Source organism: Pongo pygmaeus, chromosome 23 (assembly GCF_028885625.2).
Source record: "Pongo pygmaeus isolate AG05252 chromosome 23, NHGRI_mPonPyg2-v2.0_pri, whole genome shotgun sequence".
Lineage (NCBI taxonomy): Eukaryota > Metazoa > Chordata > Mammalia > Primates > Hominidae > Pongo > Pongo pygmaeus.
This window is the reverse complement of record NC_085931.1, coordinates 56,891,004-56,906,684: the sequence shown is the minus strand read 5'-3', so window position 1 is coordinate 56,906,684 and position 15,681 is coordinate 56,891,004.

Sequence of the window (15,681 nt, the reverse complement as noted above, 5' to 3'; positions counted from 1 at the left end):
GCCAATGCCAAGGGCTTTGAGCTCCTTGTCAACCAGCCCTGCAAGGGGGGCACCTTGCCTGCTCAGAGCGGGGACAGGATGGCCAATGGGTCCTGACACAGACAGTGACTAACATCTGCTTCCTCTCCTGGTTCCCAGGAAAGAGGGACCGATTAAATCTCAACCACAGACACTCTGGGAGGGAGAGGGCAGGCGGCGACAGATCTGAGTCACCAGGACTGTCTCAGGAAGCCAGGGAGTGTACTCTGCAGGGAAGGGTGCTCCTCAATCTCAAAGGGCCCCGCTCTGTGGCAAGGGTTACTGCTATGTGGATCCACCAGCACCTCTCATTCTAGACACTGCAGGGGGCAGGCCTCAGGCTGCATTAGAAAGGCCTTTTTCAGGCTAGCCGAGCCACTAGGAGGAGGGAATTCCCCACCGCTGGAGGAATTCAAGCATGGTTTGATCTCCACACGATGGAGAGGGAGGTGTGCAGCCCCCGGTGTTCTGATTCCACGATTCTGAGATGCTGAGAGGCTGTATGTTTAGTTGTAGGTACAAGAAGACTTTGTTCTGTGGTTGGAAGGGGTTGCGGTTCTGGGCCAGGGTCTAGGGGAAGCCTCTTCTTCTGTGCCTGACACTGGGAGTTCCCTTCAGAGGTGAGAAGCTCTGTCTCACCCTTGTTCATTGGTTCCACAGACATTATTGCTCCTCCCATGTGTCTGGCAAAAGTCCTGCCCACAGGGAGGTGACAGTCTGGAGGGGGATGTGAGACCATCAACACCTACTATGAAGGAAGCAGGTGTTATAAATCATCAAGCACTCAGCGTGGAAGGAGGTCATCATGGCTCAGGAAGAGCCAGAGGCAGAGCAGGCCACACAGAGATGGCAGCGCAGGAGAGGAGGGAGTGGCGTGTGGAGGGTGTGGACGGTGTTCCAGGCATAAGGCTGGGAGGCAGGAGAATGACTGATGGCCAGGAGCTGTAGGAGGTCGGTGGCTGGGACAGAGCGAGAGGGGAGGAGTGCAGAGGTGTGACTGGGCAGACAGCAGGGTCTTTTTGGGCCACCAAGAGGATGTAGCCTTTCCTCTCAGTGACTCAGTGGGCACTGCAGGGCTGGTGGCAGACAAGGACATGGTCTGCCTTCATTTCTAAGAGGGTCCCAGCGGGGCAGGGGAGGCGGCAGGGAGAGGGCGAGGAGGCCACTTTCAGGTCAGATCAGGAGGTGCATGGGAGAAGCATGGGGTTCTGGAGGCATTTTGCAGGCAGACCAGGGGCGTCCCCGCACAGAGGTCAGGCAGGCTCTGGACAGGGACCCCAGGGAGGGGAAGGCCAGAGGAGGCAAGGGTGTGCCTGGCCCAGGCTGAGCACCCCAGCTATCCTTCAGGTGTGGGGGGACTTGCTCCAGGGCCCCCCAGGGGTGGGGAAAGGAGCCAGGACACAGGCTCAGCGGGGAACCTGGGGTGGGAGGCACCTGCCCCTCATTCACCCGACATGGCCTGTGGCGGAGGGACTGGCTAGCCGGGCCCAGGAGCGGGCTGAGAGCAGGGGTTCTGGGCTGGACAGCCGCTTTCAGACAGGCTCTGGTGGGGGCTATCTGTGTGACCTTGGCCTCGTGCTACCTCAGTTTCCCCTGTAAGCTGGGTTGAGAGTGCCTGGGTAGCAGCAGGGAGGCACACTCCGCAGAAGCCCCTCCCCCTGCCCGCCTTGGGGGCCAAGAGACCCACAGAGAGCAGCTGTGTCCCTCCAGCTGGCAGCCAAGCCAGGAGCCCTGGGAGGTCTCTCAGCCACCGCCCTGCTCAGGGCCCAGCAAAGGTCCCTCCCCTCCCCTGGGCAGACCCATGGGTGGAGGGGAGATGGGGGTGTGGGTGCGGTAGAGGTGGGCGGGGCTGTGTCCTCGGAGCTCTGCAGACCCGGAGGCAGCACAGGGCTGGCTTCTGGGAAGTTGGGGCTCCGGAAGGGGATTTTCATGGCAGCTGGATCGCTTCCTGGTGAAGATTCAAAGAGCCCCTTGCCCATGTGCCAACAGCACTTTACAGTTTATGAATTCCCCCTGTGAGCATTATCTGGCCCAGCCTTGAGGCCCGGAAGCCCCGTGCCCCAGCCTCTCTGCTAGTTTTCAAGGGCCCCTCAGCTGGTGTCTCTCACCTCTCCTCGGTTCCTCCCCAGGGCCCTCTCTCCCTTCACTGGCCCCTGGGTCCCCTCCTGTCCCCAGCCAGCCAGATAGCTCCTCCCTGAACCCCCCCATCCCCTCTGTACTTATCATGATCTCCTAAGAGCTGCGCCTTCTCCGAACTGCCCCTCCCTTCTGGAGATTGCCTGGGGCCACTTGCCCTGGGCTCCCTCTGCACCCCACAGGCCCCTCTCCTGGGGGTCCCTATGTTCATGCCAAGCTGCACCCCCACACTGTTCTGCCCCCGCAGGCACTCGGGGCTGCAGTGTCTTCCCCAAACCCCGTGAAGTGGCTGACCATCATTTCCCCATGTCTACCCTGGACCCCACACCCCATACCCCCCGACAGGCCCCGCAGACTTCTCATCCTCCGGTGCTCCCTGGCTCCCCCTCACTAGTCCCCTCGGTCTCCACACCAGCCCGGCCGGGGCCAGTAAGTCCAGGACTGTCCCAGCCTGGCCTTGGCAGTTCCCTCAGGCAGAGACACAGCCCCTTCACCCGGTCACCCTTCAGGCCTCATTGGGCACGATGCCTCTTCCAGAACAGGGTCGATGTCACCTGCCTGGGCGTGGCCTGCCTGGCCCTGCCAAGCCTTCTGCAGCTGCAGTGGGCAGCCTCCACCTCATAATTGTTTTCTGCCACCTTTCCTACACCCATCGCTGGAGGTGAAGTCAAAACTTGGCATGAGATCCGGAGCGCCAGACCAGGACTTGCACAACTCTGGTTGGGGCAGGAGGAATCCCTGTGGGGACGCGGAGATGCACCTATTTTTAGCCTTAAGAAGAAAACTCAACCCCAACACACACAATATGCAACACAAATATTTGTTTTTATTCTTAAAAGGACTCAAATGGAGGGCTTGGGGCCTGAAGCACACGCTTGGTTGCGTCATCCAACAGGCCCCACCCCGCACAGCCTCCCGCTCCAGAGAGCCTCCCAGGGTCTCCACCCTCCCTGAGCTCCCCAACCCTTCCTGAACTCGCCTGGCAACTTCCCCCTCTTGCCCTTGCTCCTGCGCACCTCCTCTCGGTGTGTCGTGCAGTGATGCCCTGCATCCTAAGGTTGGCTGGAGCCCCCCTGCTTCCCTGGGGATGCCCTTCCCCGCCCAGGACTCCCTGCAGCAATTGGTGGGGCCTCCGTGAGCCATGTGGGGGCCAGCGTCCTCCTATTGGGGGTGCTGCTCTGATGGCCTCATCTTGGACCCTGAGCTGTGTCCCAAGAAAGCAAGATGTTCCTCAGTAGCTCCCAGGCTTGGAGAGGCCTGGGAAGTCTGGCTGAGCCGCCGGTGGGGACAGCAAAGAGGCTTCCACGCTGGGGACCTTGAGGTGGGAGGGCACGGTTTCCCGGGACTGCTGGAATGAATGACAGAAACGGGGCTTGAAACAGCATTTATTGTCTCACGGCGCTGGAGGCCAGGAGTCTGAAATTGGCATCCTTGGGCCCAAATCCAGAGGTGGGCGGGGCCGCGCTCCCTCCAGTCTCCAGGGAGGACCCAGCCTCTGATGGCTGCTGGCACCCTCGGCTTGCGGCGGAATCACCCGGCCTTGGAGGGCAGCATCTTCAAATCTCCCTGCGCTCCTCTTCCCATGGCCTTGGGGCCAAAGCTCCCTCTTAAAAGGATGCCTGTGATTGCATTAGGGCCCACCCGGATCATCCCGGATAATCTCCCCATCAAAAAATCCTCCACTCAACCCCATCTGCCTTGCAGGGCAATCTCTCCAGAATCCAGGGATCTCTCCAGAATCCAGGGCTCAGAGGCTGGACATCTTTGCGGGCCATCATTCAGCCTCCTGCAGGCGGCCTGGGTAGAGAGGCTCAGAGAAGACCCCAGGGACAGCTCCTCTGGAGCAGGGGACAGAAGAGGGTCCATCGGAGCTGGCTGCAGCTGGGCATCCAGAATTGGGGTTTAGGGAGAAAAGTAAGGGTCCTGGTGCATTACACCCCAGAGTCATGATTGCTGGTTGGGTGGGTGATGGCGTGCAGCAGGCCTGGGTGCGCATCGGCTCTGACGCTTGGGACTCCGTGTGCAGCAAAGCACCTGGCCCTGAGCCTGGCCCAGGTCATCCTGGCCCCTGCTCGAGGGCTCTCGTGGGCATTGGGAGTGAGGTGTTGTGCAGAGTGGATGTTCAGTGACCAGTGGCTCTTACCTTTCCCATGCCCTGCCCCAGGCCTTCCTGCCAGGGATCACCTGACCTCCAAGGAGGTCAGAGTCTCCCTGTGGAATCTCCCCAGACCCCCCTCATCTGCCTGTGGGTCAGGTGAGAATGTGGAACCCCAATTTTGTCCCCCGAACACTACCCCCAACACCCATCTTGCACCCCGCCACCCCATCCCCTCTGCCCAAGCACCATCATCTGTCCCTTCAACTCTGGGCCCTCCTCCCACCCTGTCTCCCAGCTGGCACTTGAGTGACCTTAGTAACATGCACAACAGACCACACCAGCAGCCTGTCCAAAACCTCCAAGGATGCCCCTAATCCTTTCTGACACTCTCAGGTCTGTGTCTGCCCTGGTCCTCAACTTTCATTAAACAAGCCCCCTCTTGGGACCGCGGCAGCCTCAGCCCCTCAGCGCCTCAGCCCCTCTGCCCCGACTCTCGCCACAGACCTCCCTGTGGCCAAACTGCTGATCCTCAGGCCTCACCCCCGGGCCCCCACCTGAAGACACCTCCCAGTCACTGGCCACTGAGCACGGTCCCCAGGCCTCTGGTTTGTTCTGATCGGCATGAATGCCTCAGTCGGGGGTGGTGGCCGGCTTGTCACCACAATAGCCCAGTGACAGAGTCCGGGGCATGGCAGGCACACAGCGGTCTTTTGTGGAGCCAGTGGAGGGGTATTTTCCAGATACTGGTTCAATGGTGAGATTATGCCAAAACTCCAGCCCAGAGGAAGCCAGGGAGGCTCTCCGCACACTCAGAAAACGAGAATATCTAAGTACAGAACCAAACGCCAGGCAGAGAGGAGGCAGGAACCTGGCTGGGTGCCGCAGCTCAGGCCTGCGACCCCAGAACCTTGCGAGGCCAAAGCAGGAGGATTGCTTGAATCCAGGAGTTTGAGACCAGCCTGGGCAACGTAGCAAGACTCCATCTCTATTTTAAAAATTAAAAATCAGAATAAAGAGAGGATGCAGGAGCCCGCCAGATGCACCAGGAAGCCCAAAGGAGATGCTGATGTCCCCTCCTCCCACCCCAGGCCTGGTCCCTCCCAACCTGGCTGTGCTCAGGTTGCTAAGAGAACACGAGCTCCGGTGCACCTTTGTCCATTGAATGTGTTTTTTGAGCACTACTGAATGCCAAGACTGCCCTGGGAACAGTGTACTGAGTGTCAGATCCAGAAACACTCTGGGACTAGGGGACCCCGATGAGGCCCTCAACCCATCCACCCATCCTTAGGGTCTGGAGACCTTTCCGGAGAAGAACAGAAGGCTGGGCATCTTTCTGGAGTGCCCTGGAGCCTGGCACACAGCAGGACTTAGCAAATACTTTTTGAACCAAATCACACAGGACAATTGGCCCCAACGGATTAAGAGGAGCACATCTCTGTCCTCACACTGGGTGGGGCTTTGGGGGGCCAGCCAGGTGGCAGAAGCTGCAGCGGGGCAACCAGGTGGCAGAAGCTGCAGGGGGGCAGCCAGGTGGCAGAGGCTGCAGGGGGCAGCCAGGTGGCAGAGGCTGCAGGGCCTCTTCCATCTCGTACCGCATGTGCTGGAGGGAGAGGGGCTTGGGGCCTGGATCGCTGGCATGGCTGACTCAGAGGCCACGAAGTCAGATGTCATTTTGGGGTGCAGAGCGTGGGAGGACTTTTGGGCACTGGGAGGACTTTGGGCCATGTCTGATGCGGTCTAGGGCTCAGGGTGGGTCCAGGGCCCGCTCAGGCAGGGTCTGGCCCTCAGACCCCCCTCCATAGGACACTCCACTTTGATGGTTTTACAAGTCAGGTTCCCACAAAAGCGTTGGTTTGACAAAGAGGCTCTGCTGCTAAAAACATTTGAAAACCACGAAGTGAGTCCAGCCCTGAAGTTTTACTCAAGGCTCTGGAGCCTCCTGGGTACTGGTTGACCCCGGGCCACACAGGCTGTGCTGCTCTCCTGGCCACATTTGCCCAAACCCAGGGGCTCAACCCCAAACAAGGGCTCCCTGAGGCTGGGCTGCTGGCTCCTGCAGACCCGAGGGGGTGGCGCAGTTACCCACATTCAGCGCTGGTGAAAGCCAACCCCAGGAGACTGTGCTAGAATGCTCCTAAGTGAGACCGCCACAGGAAAGAGAAGTTCCAGAAATTCTCTGAGAGCTTTCGAGCATGCTAGCTACAGTCGCTGAGGTCGTGGGTCAGGGCGGGTGGCACAGGGAGCCTTGTCACCAGGCGCAGGTTGGCTCACCTGGGGTGAGGACGGACTGGTCCACCTGCCACGTCCCAGGAGGCCTGGCTGCTGCTCTGCCTGTGGGGGAACAAGGACAGTGGGCAGAGTACGCCTGTGACCCGGGGCGTGCAGGGGGCCAGTGTGACCCATCTTATGAGACCGACCCCACACCACCCAGCCCCGGGCCTCCCGGGTAGACCCTGAGAGGTGAGAAAGGTGTGGACCCTTCCAGAAGGAGCTTCCTGGCAAGGAAACCAGACAAGGAGCCCAGGCAGGTCCAGGGCTCAGTGAGGTGCGGAGGTTAGCAGGCCACAGAGGAGGCAGTGCTGGCCCTGCTGCCCAGGGCAGAATTGGACCTTCCCAGCCTGACTGATGGTGACAAGGGAAGGACCCCAGGGAGCTGAGGCCGGCTGGTTTCTGTGCTGGGTGCCCGCAGGGGAGGGGAGCTCTGGGAGGCCTGAGGGTCCCCAGCAGCAGGGGCTGGGTCCAGAGTGTGCAGGGCCAGGAACACCATACCTAGGCCACTGCCTGCCCCATCCCAGGGCCAGGGAAGCACTTGGGCAGTTCCCACCCGCTGGCTGCTCTAAAACCCCTCACATGGGCCTCACAGCTGCCGTCTGCCACTGCTGATCACCTCCTTTGTGGGAAGGTCCCTCCTCATGAGCCCCACGCTGGCACCTGCCAAAGCCTCCCGAACAGTGAAAGAATGGATTGAACCCAGGAATGAAATACGAGTGAAAGAGTGAGTGAGTGAACGAGCGAAGGAGAGAGTGGGGTGAAGGAGAAGCCACGAGGGAATGAAGAAATGAATGAGCAAGTGAATAAGTGAATGAGTGAACACACGAATAAGAACAAATGAAGGTAGAATAGACAAACGGAAGAACAAGTGAATGGATACATGAGTGAATGAATGAATTCGCGAAGCTCCAATTCTGCCTTAGAAGTGAGCAGGAGCATTCTCCAAAGAGCAGACAGCCCCACTCCCCTTTCCACGCCATGCAGGACCATACAGGGGTCAGTCCGGGTCTGCCGCACGGCTCCATGGCTACTGGGAGTCCAAACATCTCCCAAGGTTCCCTGTGAATTGGGCCAGTGAGGCCCATGCTCAGACCCACAGGACCGCAGGGCTCTTTCTTCGGGCCACTGCTCCCGGCTGGGTCCACCGGCTCACTGCCTCTTGCCCAAGGTGAGCATCCAGCCTTCTCTGCCTGCTAAACTGTGCATCCTTCGAGATCTGTTCACATGCCACCTCCTCCAGGAAGCCCCAGCGCTGCACAGATGAGCTCAGGGGCCGGGGGTCCAGGGCCCAGTCCCTGCTGACCTGCTCCAAAGCCTGTGAGAGGCTGTGCCATGCAACCTCCCAGCCAAGTCCCACAACCCCACCCCTCTCCCAGCCCAGAGCAGAGCCTGAACTCCTGAGGGGCTGGCAGGATCCTGCACCGAATGGGGCTGGCCAGAATTTGGGGCCTGGCATGGCCTTGATGTCAGTGCTCAGCTCCTTTGCTCCCGCATAGACCCAGATCTGGGTGTCCTAACATCTCCGAGCCTCAGTTTCCTCATCTGCAAAATGGGGCTCTCTCCCTTACAGCTCCATCATGACCACGTAGCCTATGTGGCGTGTGCAGGACACAGGCAGGCAGGGTGTCTGCTGCTGGCAGTGGCAGCGTGGGTAGCACAGTCAAAGCCCGGACATGGATGGGGCTGAGCGTATGACTGTGTCTCTGTGGATGCGGGAGCTAGCTCCCCCCTCACTTCAGGGAGAGCCTGGCTTGGGCGTATCCATGGCTGCAGCTGTGGTCAGCCCCACAGGAGGGCATCTTCCTCCACCAGCCCACCAGCCCACCAGCCTCAGCTGGGCCCTGAGGCCCTGGGGGCAGTGCAGGGATCCCGTTAGCCTAGGGCACTCACACACCCACGGAGGAAGCCACCAGTGACAGGGACCTGACAAGGCTGATCCTGGGCAAGTTCCTTCACCCCAGGGGCCTCCGTTTCTTCCTCAGTAAAACAGGGCTTGGGCCACCCTGGGGAAGACATCGGGGCTGGAGGAGGCCCTGAGAGCTCGGCAGTCAGCGCGGCTGGCACGCAGTGGACAGCGGCCGTGCCTTGCTCGTGTTAACAGCCAGCGATTTGACTCCTGCGATCTCACAGCATTCCTTTGGCGGCAGTGAACATTCACTGCCCTCCTGGGAGCTCCGTGGGGCTGGGCACGGGTGTGGGGAGCTCACAGGCTGGACTCCATGTCCTTAAACGCTTGCGGACCTCACTCAGCATTACTGTTCGGCAATGGCTGCCCCCCAAAGGTCCGGTGGGGACCAGGAAGTGGCCAGTGGTCAGGGCTCCAGGAGAGGCCCCGGGACCTCACTGTGGATCTCAGAGCGCTTGTCAGTGCAGCTCTGCTCCTGGGAGCTGTCGGCTCCTGCCCGAGGGGCTGGGAGAGCCAGCACTGGGGGCCTCCTGCCTCGGGGCAGGAGCTCCCTCTCCCTCCACGACCTCAGCGGCAGTCCTCACCGCGTTGTCAGGGGCACCAGGGAAGGTTCCCCCGCTGGCCCGGGGGTCAGATAAGGAAGACCCCCCAGACCATCAGCTTGAGCCGGGGAGGGCAACCCTGCGGTTTTCACCGGTTGCCCCGCCCTCGGGGTAATTGAGAAAGCGGCTTCCTTTTAATTAAAGTTCTGCAGAGGGCCTGAGCTCCCCGAGGAAAGGAAAAGTGTCCAAGCAGAATAATTAGCCGGACAAAAGGCAAATCCTCTTAGCATCTCCCTGGGCGATTACAGGTTAATTGGTTGACACTGCTGCCCGCCAGGGCCAGACTCCCGGCTTTCTCGCGCCTCCCCCCGCTTGCTGACCCCAAGGCCACACCTGCCCCGCTGTCCGGCGTGGGAACCCAGCGGGGCTCCGTCGCCCTCTGATCCGCCCTGCCCCGCCAGGCCCTCTGCTCAGCCTCCAGCTCCTCCCTCGTTACCCCCCAGAGCCTGTGAGTCTTTGGAGCTCCCGTGCAGGGACAAGTGTCAGCACTGCCCCAAAGGCACACTTGTCTGTGTCCCACGTTCCAGCCACAGCCACCTCTCCACCTTTGCCCAGCTGCCTCTCCGTCCTCACCCACACCCAACCCAGGACAACCCTTCTGCCCGGCACAGGAAGGCCTCGTTGTCCCAGGGAGCCTCCATCTTCCACTGACATGACTCTTATGACGGTCACCATGCCGCTGCCCCTGCTTGGGCAGCAAATCACATCTCTCCAAAAGGAACACCTGTGCACCGCCGGTGGGAGCATAGATTCACACCTGTGCACCTCAGGTGGGAGCGTAGATTCACACCTGTGCACCGCCGGTGGGAGCGTAGATTCACACCTGTGCACCGCCGGTGGGAGCGTAGATTCACACCTGTGCACCGCCGGTGGGAGCGTAGATTCACACATGTGCACCGATGGTGGGAGCGTAGATTCACACCTGTGCACCTCGGGTGGGAGCGTAGATTCACACTTGTGCACCGCTGGTGGGAGTGTAGATTATCTCAACCCTTGTGGACAATGGTGTGGCGATTCCTCAGAGACCTAAAAACAGAAATACCATTCAACTTAGCAATCCCATTCCTGGGTATACACCCAAACGAATAGAAATCATTCTATTATAGAGACACATGCATGTGTGTGCTCACTGCAGCACTATTCACGATAGCAAAGACATGGAATCAACCTAAATGCTCATCAACGGTAGACTGGATAAAGAAAATGTGGTCCATATACACCATGGGATGTGATGCAGCCATAAAAAAGAACAAGATCGCCTCCTTTGCAGGAACATGGATGGAGCTGGAGGCCATTATATTATCCTTAGCAAACTCATGCAGGAACAGAAAACCAAATACCGCATGTTCTCACATATAAGTGGGAGCCAAATGATGAGAACTCATGGATACATAGAGGGGAGCCACACACACTGGGGCCTACTTGAGGGTGGAGGGTCGGGGGAGGGAGAGGATGAGGAAAAATAACTAATGGGTACTGGGCTTAATACCTGGGGGATGAAATAATCTGTACAACAAACCCCTATGACCAACTTTACCTATTTAACAAACCTGCACATGTACTTTAAAACCTGAACTTGGAAGTTAAATTTAAAAAAGGTGCGTATCTCCAATTCATCCCTGCCCTTATCTGTTCCCTTCACGTGGCCAGGCCGAGTTTGAGTCATCTCTAAGGACAAGGGGCTCAGCCTGGCACACAGAGGTGCTTCGTTAAGGCCTGCGAGGCCCCTGGTAAGGTGCAGTGCAAGGCTGGCTGTAAGGCTCTGAGAAGCGGCCTGGAGCTTCAACCAAGGGTCTCGGAGAAAAGGGACTGCTCTCCTGCCCACGCCCTCCACCCACAGGAGGGAGCTGGCCTGGGAACACTGGAAGGTATCCGTGGAAAAGAAAGAAGGCTTGAAGGACAAGTGCAGGAGGCGTGGGAGACCGATGGTGACTTGGGGATCATCAGATTCCCAAATGATCGAGGCGCGCAGGAACACAGGTTTCCATTTCCACCCTTGCTGAAAGTCACTCCCACACGTTTATTTTCCTCCTCTACTACATGAGGCCCCAGGGTGGACCCCTGAACCCAGCCACCATGCTCCTCCCTGTTCACAACTGTGGACAGAGCAAGAGATGCTCCAGCCTGCGTTTGGGCCGATGAGGCCCCTGGGGCCAGGAGAGGTCAAGGCCTGGCTGACAAAGGTCACACAATGGCCAGAGGGAGAGCAGGGCGACGTGGCCGAGCTCAGGAGTCCTGAGATGCATGTGTCCTCCCGTCCCCCTGGCACAGTGCAAAGAAGGGTCACCACAGGGCTCCTCAGGGCAGCCCCGGCCCCTTCTCGCTGCCCCCGCCCGGGGCGGGCAGTGAGTCAGCCCCATAGCTGGGCCGAGGCTGAGGCTGCGGCTGCGGTGGTGTTTCCAGTCTCAGAGAGACGGGACAGCTGTTTATTTTTCTTGCAGTAGAGGAGGGGCGGGGTGGGGGCGGGACCTGGGGAGCTGACCCTGCTGGTTCTCACACTTGGCCCAGGCTCCCTGGGAGCCCCCGAAGGGAAGGGGGGGGGCCTCGGGGCTGACTGCTGGGGGGATGGGGGCTCCGGGCCTCCCTGCCACACTCCTGGGGCGCCCAGCCAAAGCCGACGCCGCAGGCCAGTTCCTGGAGCGGGATGTTGGGGTTTCCGAGGTCGGGAAAGAACTGGCACAGCTCAACCCATGATGTCACCACCCAGCCCCGGCCCCGGCCCCACCACCACCTCTGGGAAGACGCAGGGTACCCTGGGGTAGCTCAGAGATGCTGGGATGGGGCACCCGGCGGGGACTCAAGTGCCTGTCCCAGCACGGGCTCTGGGCGTCCCTGCCCCTCCATGCCTTCCCAAGGCTGAGCCACCAACATGGGACCCCCTCAGAGGCAGGAACCGAGTCCCCCCGGCTTCTGGGCCGGGCTGCAGTGGCATCGAGGGGGCACTTCCTGAGCCAGGAGAACATCCTTCCAAGACGCTGTGATTCACACATTTTGGGAGGCTCTCCCGAGGGCCACTGACCCTCCTCCCGGCTGGCCCTGTGCTCAGCTGTCCCCAGTGAGGACGGAGTCCCCCAGCCCGGCCCAGGGCCAGGGTCTTCTGCAGCCAGACACCCCCTTCGGCATTGAGTAGATGAGGGGTGGCATCTTTCTTCTCCTTTTCTGGGATTTCCAGTTTTCTACCGCAAACACTATTTTTTCTGGAACTCTTTAGTGAAGTGTAACCCACAGGAAAGCGGACGCAGTAGAAGTATACAACCCAGCAGATTTTCAGAAACCGAACCCTCCATGTCACGGGCACCCAGGCCAGAGGCAGGACGTGGATGGTGGCCACGGTCCCACCAGGGGCCTTGCTCCTGACTGTGGCACCGTGGGTCCCTGTCACCTGTTATTACATCGCACAGGAATGGCTCACACACCCCATCCTCTTTGCTGGCTGGCTTCTTTGTTCAACATCGTGTTTATAAGACTCACCCATACTACTGTCTCTCTTTTTTTTTTTTTTTTTTTTTGAAACAGGGTCTCACTCTCTCACCCACGCTGGAGTGCGGTGGCACAATCACGGCTCACTGCAGCCTTGACCTCCTGGGCTCAAACCATCCTCCCACCTCAGCCTCCTGAGTAGCTGGGACCACAGGCATGAGCCACTGTGCCCAGCCTGCCCATGCTATTGTGTGTTTGTAACTCATGTATCACTTAAAAAAAAAAATAGGGCTGGGGGCGGTGGCTTATGCCTGTAATCTCCACACTGTGAGACGCCAAGGTGGGAGGATCACCTGATGTCAGGCGTTCGAGACCAGCCTGGCCAACATGGTGAAACCCCATCTCTACTAAAAATACAAAAATTAGCAGAGCATGGTGGCACGTGCCTGTAATCCCAGCTACTGGGGAGGCTGAGGCAGGGGAATCGCTTGAACCTGGAAGGCGGAGGTTGCAGTAAGCCGAGATCGCGCCATTGCAGTCCAGCCTGGGCGACAGAGCAGGACTCTGTCTCAAAAAAAAAAAGAGACTTTAGTTTTTTAGAGCAGCTTTAGGGTTACAGAGAAATTGAGGGGAAAATACAAAGCATTCCCATATGTTCCCCTACAGCTTCCTCTATTATTAACGTCCTGCATTCATGTGGCATATTCCTTGCAACTGAAGAGCTAACATGAGAAATCACTAACTCAAGCCCATGGTTTACATTAGGGGTCCCTCTTGGCGCTGGGCACTCTATGGGTCTGGACAGGCGAATAACGACACGGTTCCTCCGTCACAGAGTCACACAGAGCCGCTTCCCCGCCTGAGCACCCTCTCTGCTTGGTCCATGCATCCCTCCCACCCCAACCCCTGGCAGCCACTGATCCTTTCACCGTCTCGAGTTTTGCCTTTTTCCAAATGTCATCTATTTGGAATCATGCTGTAGCCTTTTCAGACTGGCTTCTTTCGCTTAGTGAGATGCATTTACATTTTTTTTTTTTTTTTTTGAGACGGAGTCTTGCTCTGTTGTCCAGGCTGGAGTGCAGTGGAGTGGCACCATCTCGGCTCACTGCCAGCTCCGCCTCCGGGGTTCACGCCATTCTCCTGCCTCAGCCTCCCGAGTAGCTGGGACTACAGGCACCCGCCACCACGCCCGGCTAATTTTTTTTGTATTTTTAGTAGAGATGGGGTTTCACCGTGTTATCCAGGATGGTCTCGATCTCCTGACCTTGTGATCTGCCCACCTCGGCCTCCCAAAGTGCTGGGATTACAGGCGTGAGCCACCACGCCTGGCTGCATTTACATTTTCTCTGTGTCAGGCTTGGCATAGTGGCTCATGCCTGTGATCCCAGCATTTTGGGAGGCCAAGGCGGATGGATTACTTAAGCCCAGGAGTTCAAGACCAGCCTGGGCAGCATAGTGAGACCCTGACTCTATAAAACATTTTTAAAAATGAGCCAGACGTGGTGATGCACACCTGTAGTTCCAGGTACTCGGGAGGCTGAGGTGGGAGGGTTGCTTGAGCCCAGGAAGTCGAGGCTGCAGTGAGCTGTGATCACACCACTGCACTCCAGTCAACAGAGTGAGACCCTGTCTCAAAAAAATAAAAATAAAAAGTGTTAAAAAAAAAAAAAAAGCATTTCCTCCATGTCTTTTCATGGCTGGAGAGCTCCTTTCTTCTTGGTGCCGAGTAATTCTCCACGGTCTGGCTGCACCACTGCTTACTGGTCCCTTGACCTCCAGAAGGACATCTCAGTTGCTTCCAAGTTTTGGTGATCGTGAATGCAGCTGCGATAAACATGTGTGTGCAGGTTTCTGTGAGTAAATCCCAACGGGCGAGGCTACTAGATCATACAGAAAGGGTATGTTTAGCTTTATGAGACACAGTCGACCTGTCCTCCATGGTGCGGTACCATTTTGCATTCCCACCAAATGCGGCCCCACATTCTCACCAGCATCTGGCATTGTCAGTGTTTTGGATTTGGACCATTCTGATAGGTGTGTCGTGATAGCTCACTGTTTTCATTTGTAATTGCCCGGTGTTAAGCACCTTCTCATGTGCCTGTCTGCCATCAGTGGCTCATCCTATAAGATATTAAATACATTTCTTTCTTTCTTTTCTTTTTTTTTTTTTCTGAGACGGAGTTTTGTTCTTGTTGCCCAGGCTGGAGTGCAATGGTGCCATCTTGGCTCACTGCAACCTCTACCTCCCTGGTTCAAGCGATTCTCCTGCCTCAGCCTCCCAAGAAGCTGGGATTACAGGTGCCTATCACTACGCCCGGCTAATTTTTTGTATTTTTAATACAGATGGGGTTTCACCACATTAGCCAGGCTGGTCTCAAACTCCTGGCCTCAAGTGATCCACCCGCTTTGGCCTCCCAAAGTGCTGGGATTACAGGCGTGAGCCACTGTGCCCGGCCGAGATATTAAATACATATATTTCTCATCTCTGGTGAGTAATCTTTTCTGACCTTTTGCCTATTTTTAATTGGGTTGTTTGTTTTCTTATTGTTGAGTTTTAAGGGTTCTTTGTATATTTTGGCTACCAGTTACCTGATGAGCTTTGCAAACATGTCTCCCAGTCTGTGCCTTGTCTTTCTATTCTTTTCATAGTGTCTTTCACAGAAGTTTAAATTCTAATGTTCAACTCATCAATTCTTTTTTTCCTAGATTCTGCTTTGATGTTGCATCTAAAGTCATTGACAAGCCCCAAGTCACCTAGATTTTCTCCTATGTTATCCTCCAGGAGTGTTATAGTTTTGTGTTCTACACTCAGGCCTATGATCCATTTTGAGTTGATTTTTGTGACTGGTGTAAGGCCTGTGTCTAGGTTCGTTTTTATGCACGTGGATGTCCACCTGTTCTTGCACCATTGGTTAAAAGACTGTCTTTGCTCCTTTGTCAAAGAACAGTTGAGGTTGGGCACGGTGGCTCATGCCTGCAATCCCAACACTTTGGGAGGCCGAGGCAGGCAGATCAATTGAGGTCAGGAATTCGAGACCAGCCTGAGCAACACGGTGAAACCCCACCTCTACCAAAAACACAAAAATTAGCTGGGCGTGGTGGCACATGCCTGTAACCCCGGCTACTCAGGAGGCTTAGGCAGGAGAATCGCTTGAACCAGGAAGCGGAGGCTGCAGTGAGCTGAGATCGGACTACTGCACTCCAGCCTGTGTGACAGAGAGAGGCTCGGT